This window comes from Clupea harengus, chromosome 25, assembly GCF_900700415.2.
Source record: "Clupea harengus chromosome 25, Ch_v2.0.2, whole genome shotgun sequence".
Classification (NCBI taxonomy): Eukaryota; Metazoa; Chordata; class Actinopteri; order Clupeiformes; family Clupeidae; genus Clupea; species Clupea harengus.
In genome coordinates, this window is record NC_045176.1 from 7884981 (window position 1) to 7890980 (window position 6000).

The window sequence follows — 6000 nt, forward strand, 5'->3', positions numbered from 1 at the left end:
GATTAGTGCACTGATCTTCCACGTTGGCCTGGGAGCCACATGTGAAATAGTTTAAAGCTCTCTGCAGTGAAACGTACTCTAAAACTGGTCTGTGATGATGTTTGGAGTGAAGAAGTGGTCCTGAAGCCTTGTCTAAACACGTGCTCCCCAATTACCACTTGCCGATTGAAGCCTACACGTGAATGACTTCATCTGTATGCTATTGACCTGTGATGTTCCTCTTAGTACTTTTCCGGTGGAAGCTGAGAGCTGAGCTACCCACTAACGTCATTAGGAGTTAAAACTTTCATATGTATCTTAAAATATATGAATGATATGTTTTAACTGATACATTTCAATAAAGTACATGTATTTCTGTGTAAAGGGGTTTTCTATCTTCACAGATCTTTAAATGTAACATGACTGGTATGTCAGTAAATACATGACATTTGATCTTCTAATATCATTCAAATCTGGACTCAGTCACCAGCATTTCATTTTCTTAATGGATCTAGCAGAATCAAGTTACATTTCTGTCTTCTTTCTCTAGTGGAAATTTCCATTGATTGATTTCTTTCTCCTCAGTTTTCTGGCGAGTTATGAATTCTTCTATCTTTAGAATCCAAAACCATTTTACATTGCCAGCATCGTCACTCCTGAAGAACGGAGAGGCTTATTACTGGAACCAAAGAAACAGCTGTATTCTCATCTCAGACGTGTGCGTGGGTTTCCCAGCAGAGTGACCTTTTACCTACATTCTCAATGCATAACATCTGCATCGCTCAGTATAGCCCTAAGTGGTGCAGAAACAATGGCTTTAACGTCACAAATACACGTGAAATACAGTAGTTCCCCTTTTTACCCTCCCCTCAGGCGCACTGTTCTCAGTGTGTCTGTAAGCCACTTTAATGCTGCATTACTTCTCCTTACACAATGACGTTTAATCTAAAGATTGAGTATGGAATGTTTTGAAAAGTGTTTGACTGTGGTGATTTTCTGACTTTCAGATGGTCTTAAAGTTTTTTTTTTGTTTCTGTTCTTTTAAAGGGCTTTATGAGTAATGAAAAGGGTCTTGCCAAACCAGAGGATGCCTCAGTGCCCAATTTGTGTGGGCTCATGTTCCGTAGAAGAGGAATGATTTGTCTCTGGATAATGTGGTCCCTCAGGCGGGAACGGGACTGTTCTGTCTGGCTGGCTTAAACAGCTAAATGGACCTTGTGATCTTGTGATGAAACAATCTGATCTGTGGAAGCGGACCAGGAACATGGGAGGCCTCATCTATAAAAATTATGTTTTTTTTTTTTCAAAGGTTTTACAGCTCATTTTGACACTACTGAATACAGTTGGTTAACGGTTTATTACAATCTCTCGAAACATGCTAGGCACGCCACACTTCTCATAGGGTGACTGAAGTATTACACCTCGGTTATTTCAGTGGTGCTCATAACTTTGTAAGGTGAAAAATACAGTATTTGAAAAGGCTGTAAAGAAAAGATGCCAACCACTCCATATCTATCCAATTAACGCATCTATCACATGCAAACTTTAACGTTTTTTCTCTGTGTTACAAAATGTGGTATTTCAGCTTGGAAAAGGTATCAGCTTTCCAGACCATAGTGGTTGGGGAACATCAGCCAGTGGAGACCCTGCATATGGGAACGAAAAGGCTCTCTACTGCCACCTTGTGGCCATAAAGAGAAGGACGTCTGTGTTGCAATGTAGTTCAGTGCGGCCCCCCTGAAGGCTCATCAGTGTGCATCCCCCTGAATTAGCCCCAAGGTCCACATTCCACACCAACGGATCTAATTAGTTCATGTCTCCTCTCAGAGCATGCAGGGGTTTGTAGGGGCAGAATTTCCTGTAGGGGCAGAACAGCGCCAGTGCAACACTGGTGGAAATGGCCTGGATTCCTTTATGTAGTGGATGGCTCCTAAGAGAGTCTTTCTGGGGTGTGACTTAATGATACTATTGTCCTGTGTTTCCTTTCTGCTTGTACGTACGCAAGCACTCGCCCACTTTCTCTTCGTCCCGTGTTTAACATTCTGCTTTTGCGGCAGCGAAACTTAAATAACGACGAGACCATGCTAACATTTAACCACAGGCACATCGTCTCCCTATATTATTTCTATATAGAGATATGTTTAAAAAAAAAAAAAAAACCTATTTGCTGTACGAGAATGCCACTTTAGCTGTGATGCATTTCCTCTCTATAATTCATAGAAAGTATGCTGAACTACTCATGCGGCAAAAAATGTGTTTACTGCTGGTACCTCCTGCTTACATTAGAGACTGGCCTTGCTTACAACCTGCTCTGGCTACAGTAAGCCGACGTGAACTTTCCCTTCCAGGATGCCTAACGTGATTGTGACATTCTGATTGATAAACCATAGACACTTGATGGTCTCAGGATGTTGGCAGCAGCCAAATAATTCAGAGTTATATCAGGGAAGTAGGGCAACAGCTGCTAGTTCACTTGTAGTTGTCTGGGGTACAGGTTTTGAACAAATCATATGTTTCCTTTTATTTCGTTCGTTGGTTCGTTTCATTGTTTCAGATTGTAGTTGCACTGAGATGAGAGATCGTTGGTAGATCAGGGACCACAAACTTCAGCACACAATAGCAGGTACTTAAAGTCTGCCACCTTACCTAATGCTCCTACGTGCATTGCGAAAATGCGTGGCATATTTTTGCTGATGCATAATGAATGGATGCTTAAAACTCACTAGTACCACAATCTCTTTATTCTCAGAACACTCTAAACCTAAGTTACAAAAAAACTGAAATAATGTCAATAGCATGTTTGCAAATACCCAACAGCAAAATTCTCAGCTGAATAGTAATCACCCCATGGGACAAAATGCATAAATGTTCCATAAAGTATTTATCCATCTGTTTAGCTCGTTTGCAATAAATCTCAGTTTTTTAAACATTCCATACGTCTGGGGATTCACCCGCAACACGCAGACAGTGTTCATCTTATGTGTGTGCATTTTGAACTAGAGCCTTCACTTGCACTCACAGAGGTCCTGTCAGCAGGTGACTGCTAGGACAGGCATCTCCTTCAGAATTCTACCTAGGGCCTACCTGTGATGCCTGCTGCTTCTGAGGAGACTCTACCCCAGCATCTACCAGGATCTGCATTCCTCTTCCTCAACATGTTTCTGCAGATCCACGGTCACATAGCACATAGAATGACTTTTGACAGGGAGCGTACTTCCTCCCTAAATACGCCTGGGAGTATGTGGAACCACAGCTGTACACACAAGCATACAGCAGGTCATCCACATAAAGCTCGTTTTTTTTTCTCTCTCTCTCTCTCTCTCTCTCTCTCTCTCTCTCTCTCTCTGACACACACACACACACACACACGAGAGAGAGAGAGTGTGACTCCACTTGGGTACTGTGTGGCTGAGGTCTAATCAGATTAAATGAGTCCTTCATTTATTTACCACTGTTCATATGAAGAGATGCTGCAGTCACCAGGTCCCTCGAGATTTGAGCTGTCAATCATTGAATGGTTGTGATCCCCTAGGCCTACTGTTCAGAGAGACTGTGACCTCTGACCTGTACCCTTGGCTGAAGTTTAGACGAAGTTTCTGTGTTTCAAAGTTTCAAAGTGTATAACCGCCAATAAAAATAGTAAATGATAAAATCTACTTGTTGTAGTAGATACTGTATGTAATAACTTGACTACACTTAGCATACACTTAAAGGTACCGTTTGTGATTCTGGCGAAAGGTTGTTAATATTTGAGTTTAACAGCCAGTCAAATTACACCCCTCTCTTCCGTACTCCCAAAGCAAAGTGTTGATTGGCTGGAATAGTGCATGACTCAATCCGAGCCATTGTATTTATTTCCCATTTACACAACCAGGACTGTGAACGAACACAGTTTTCTTTTTCACACAGAACGTACAGCAAGAGGACCATGAGGAACAATTTCACTGAATTTGACAGAAAGTGTCTAAGGGACTGCACCTTTAATCCAGCGTACTTTCATTGTTCATTTGAACTGTATATGTAATCATGTCTCCAATAAACATGTTTTTCAGCTTTATCTAAGATGAACAACAAGCGAATGAGGAGGACGGGAAAATAGCTGTCTGTTACTCTCAGAACTCACAATAGCTGAGGAAAACAGAAGAGGATTCACACAGAGTTCTGAAAACATTCACACATTACCACTACCCTATTGTCCCTTTAAAACCCCAAAACATTCACACCTTATTACCACTACCTTATTTTCCCTTTAAAACTCCAAATATGGCCAGATAATACACTCCAAAACTTTCATGTTACACATATTTTCAGTCTGGTGCAATTAACCTTGTCTCCAGTGGCAATACACAATTGAGAAATAACTACAGACAAAAACAAAACAACAGAAAACATAGGAATGTGAAGGTCAGTAGGAAAACAGCTCCCTGGCCCAGGTCTCTTGTCTAAAAAACAATCTTCTTTCTCTCATGATGCCTCTCTTCTCCTGTCCTTTGTAGATCCAGACAGAGCTCAACGCCACAGTGTCAGCAGACACGCAAAAATATGCTGTTCGTATGAGACAGAAGCCACATTTCACAGAGCCTTGGGATCTCTGCCATTGTAAATACTCTTCCAGACTTACATAAACAAGACTCTTTGTATCACTCACATGACCTGTCCTCACAGCTGCAACTGAGTGGCACTGTTCACACAACATTTGACAGTGACAATCAATGACATAGTAAGTATTAATTAACTTGGCATGTACCTGTGAGGGACCGAGGCGGTCACCCCACGTTTTAGATGACTGGAGTTGGTGGTGAAGATGGGAAGAAAAAAAACCCGGTGCAGGAGAGGGTGGTTTCATATTAAAATAGATAGAATAGACTCCCTCCACGAACCCCAAAACATATATACACAAAATAAACAAACATAAATAAAAAAACACACACAGTACTCAAGGTACAAATACTAGGCAACATTCTGGGCACCAAAAGTAGGAAACATTCTAGCCACCAAAACTAGGCAACATTCTAAGCACCGAAACTAAGCAACATTCTAGGCACCAAAACTAGGCAACATTCTAGGCACCAAAACTAGGCACACAGTGTTCACACATCTTAACACCATTTTCACTTCACCTCACAGCAGGTAAGTGTTTTCTCATGCCTCCAATCTTACACAATGGTCTTCGATTTTGGAATGAGGCACCCTTTAAATAGTGTTGCCACTTGGGCTAAATTGGTCCAATCAGTTCTCGTTGGACTCAACCATTGTCGTGGGGGAGCCTGGACCCAACCATTGTACTATGGGAGGCCAAGTCTCGTGCAGGGAAACCTGAGTCAAACGCCTTTTTTGGTACCACGGTGAGAAGGGGGATTTCACCTTTTCACATTTCCCTCCCCCTCTGGAGTCTTGCCACAAGGGTGGGGGACAAGTCAGCCATACTGTTCTGAGTCACCGCTGGCTGGAAATCTGCATGCTGAGGCACAGGTGGAGATGAAGGCGGGATCTCTGGTTGTCGTTGCCACTCCCTCCTCCTCTCTGCCTCCAACTCATCGCGGAACTTAAGCTGGTCACTCCTTCGGCGCTGCTCCTGGCTAGCCACCGGTAGGCCATCTCCTACCGTTGGCGGTCTCGTTTTCTGCCCTTCTTCCCCAGTGTCTCTATCGGCACACTATCCCACCGCTGCCACCAAATGTGAGGGACCGAGGCGGTCACCCCACGTTTTGGGATGTAGGCGACTGGAGTTGGTGGTGAAGATGGGAAAAAAAAACCCGGTGCAGGAGATGGTGTTTTCATATAAAAATAAATATCTATTTATTTACAAGGGGACTCTTTCCAGTAACCCCAAAACATATATACACATACCCGGACCCAACCATTGTAGTAGGGGAGACCAAGTCTCTTGTAGGGAAACATAAGTCAAGCGCCTTTTTGGTGCCACGGTGAGAAGGGGCAATTTTCACCTTTTCACAGTACCATATATAAATCATGAGTGATTCAGATATCAATATGTCCTCTAAATGTGATTACAAATGT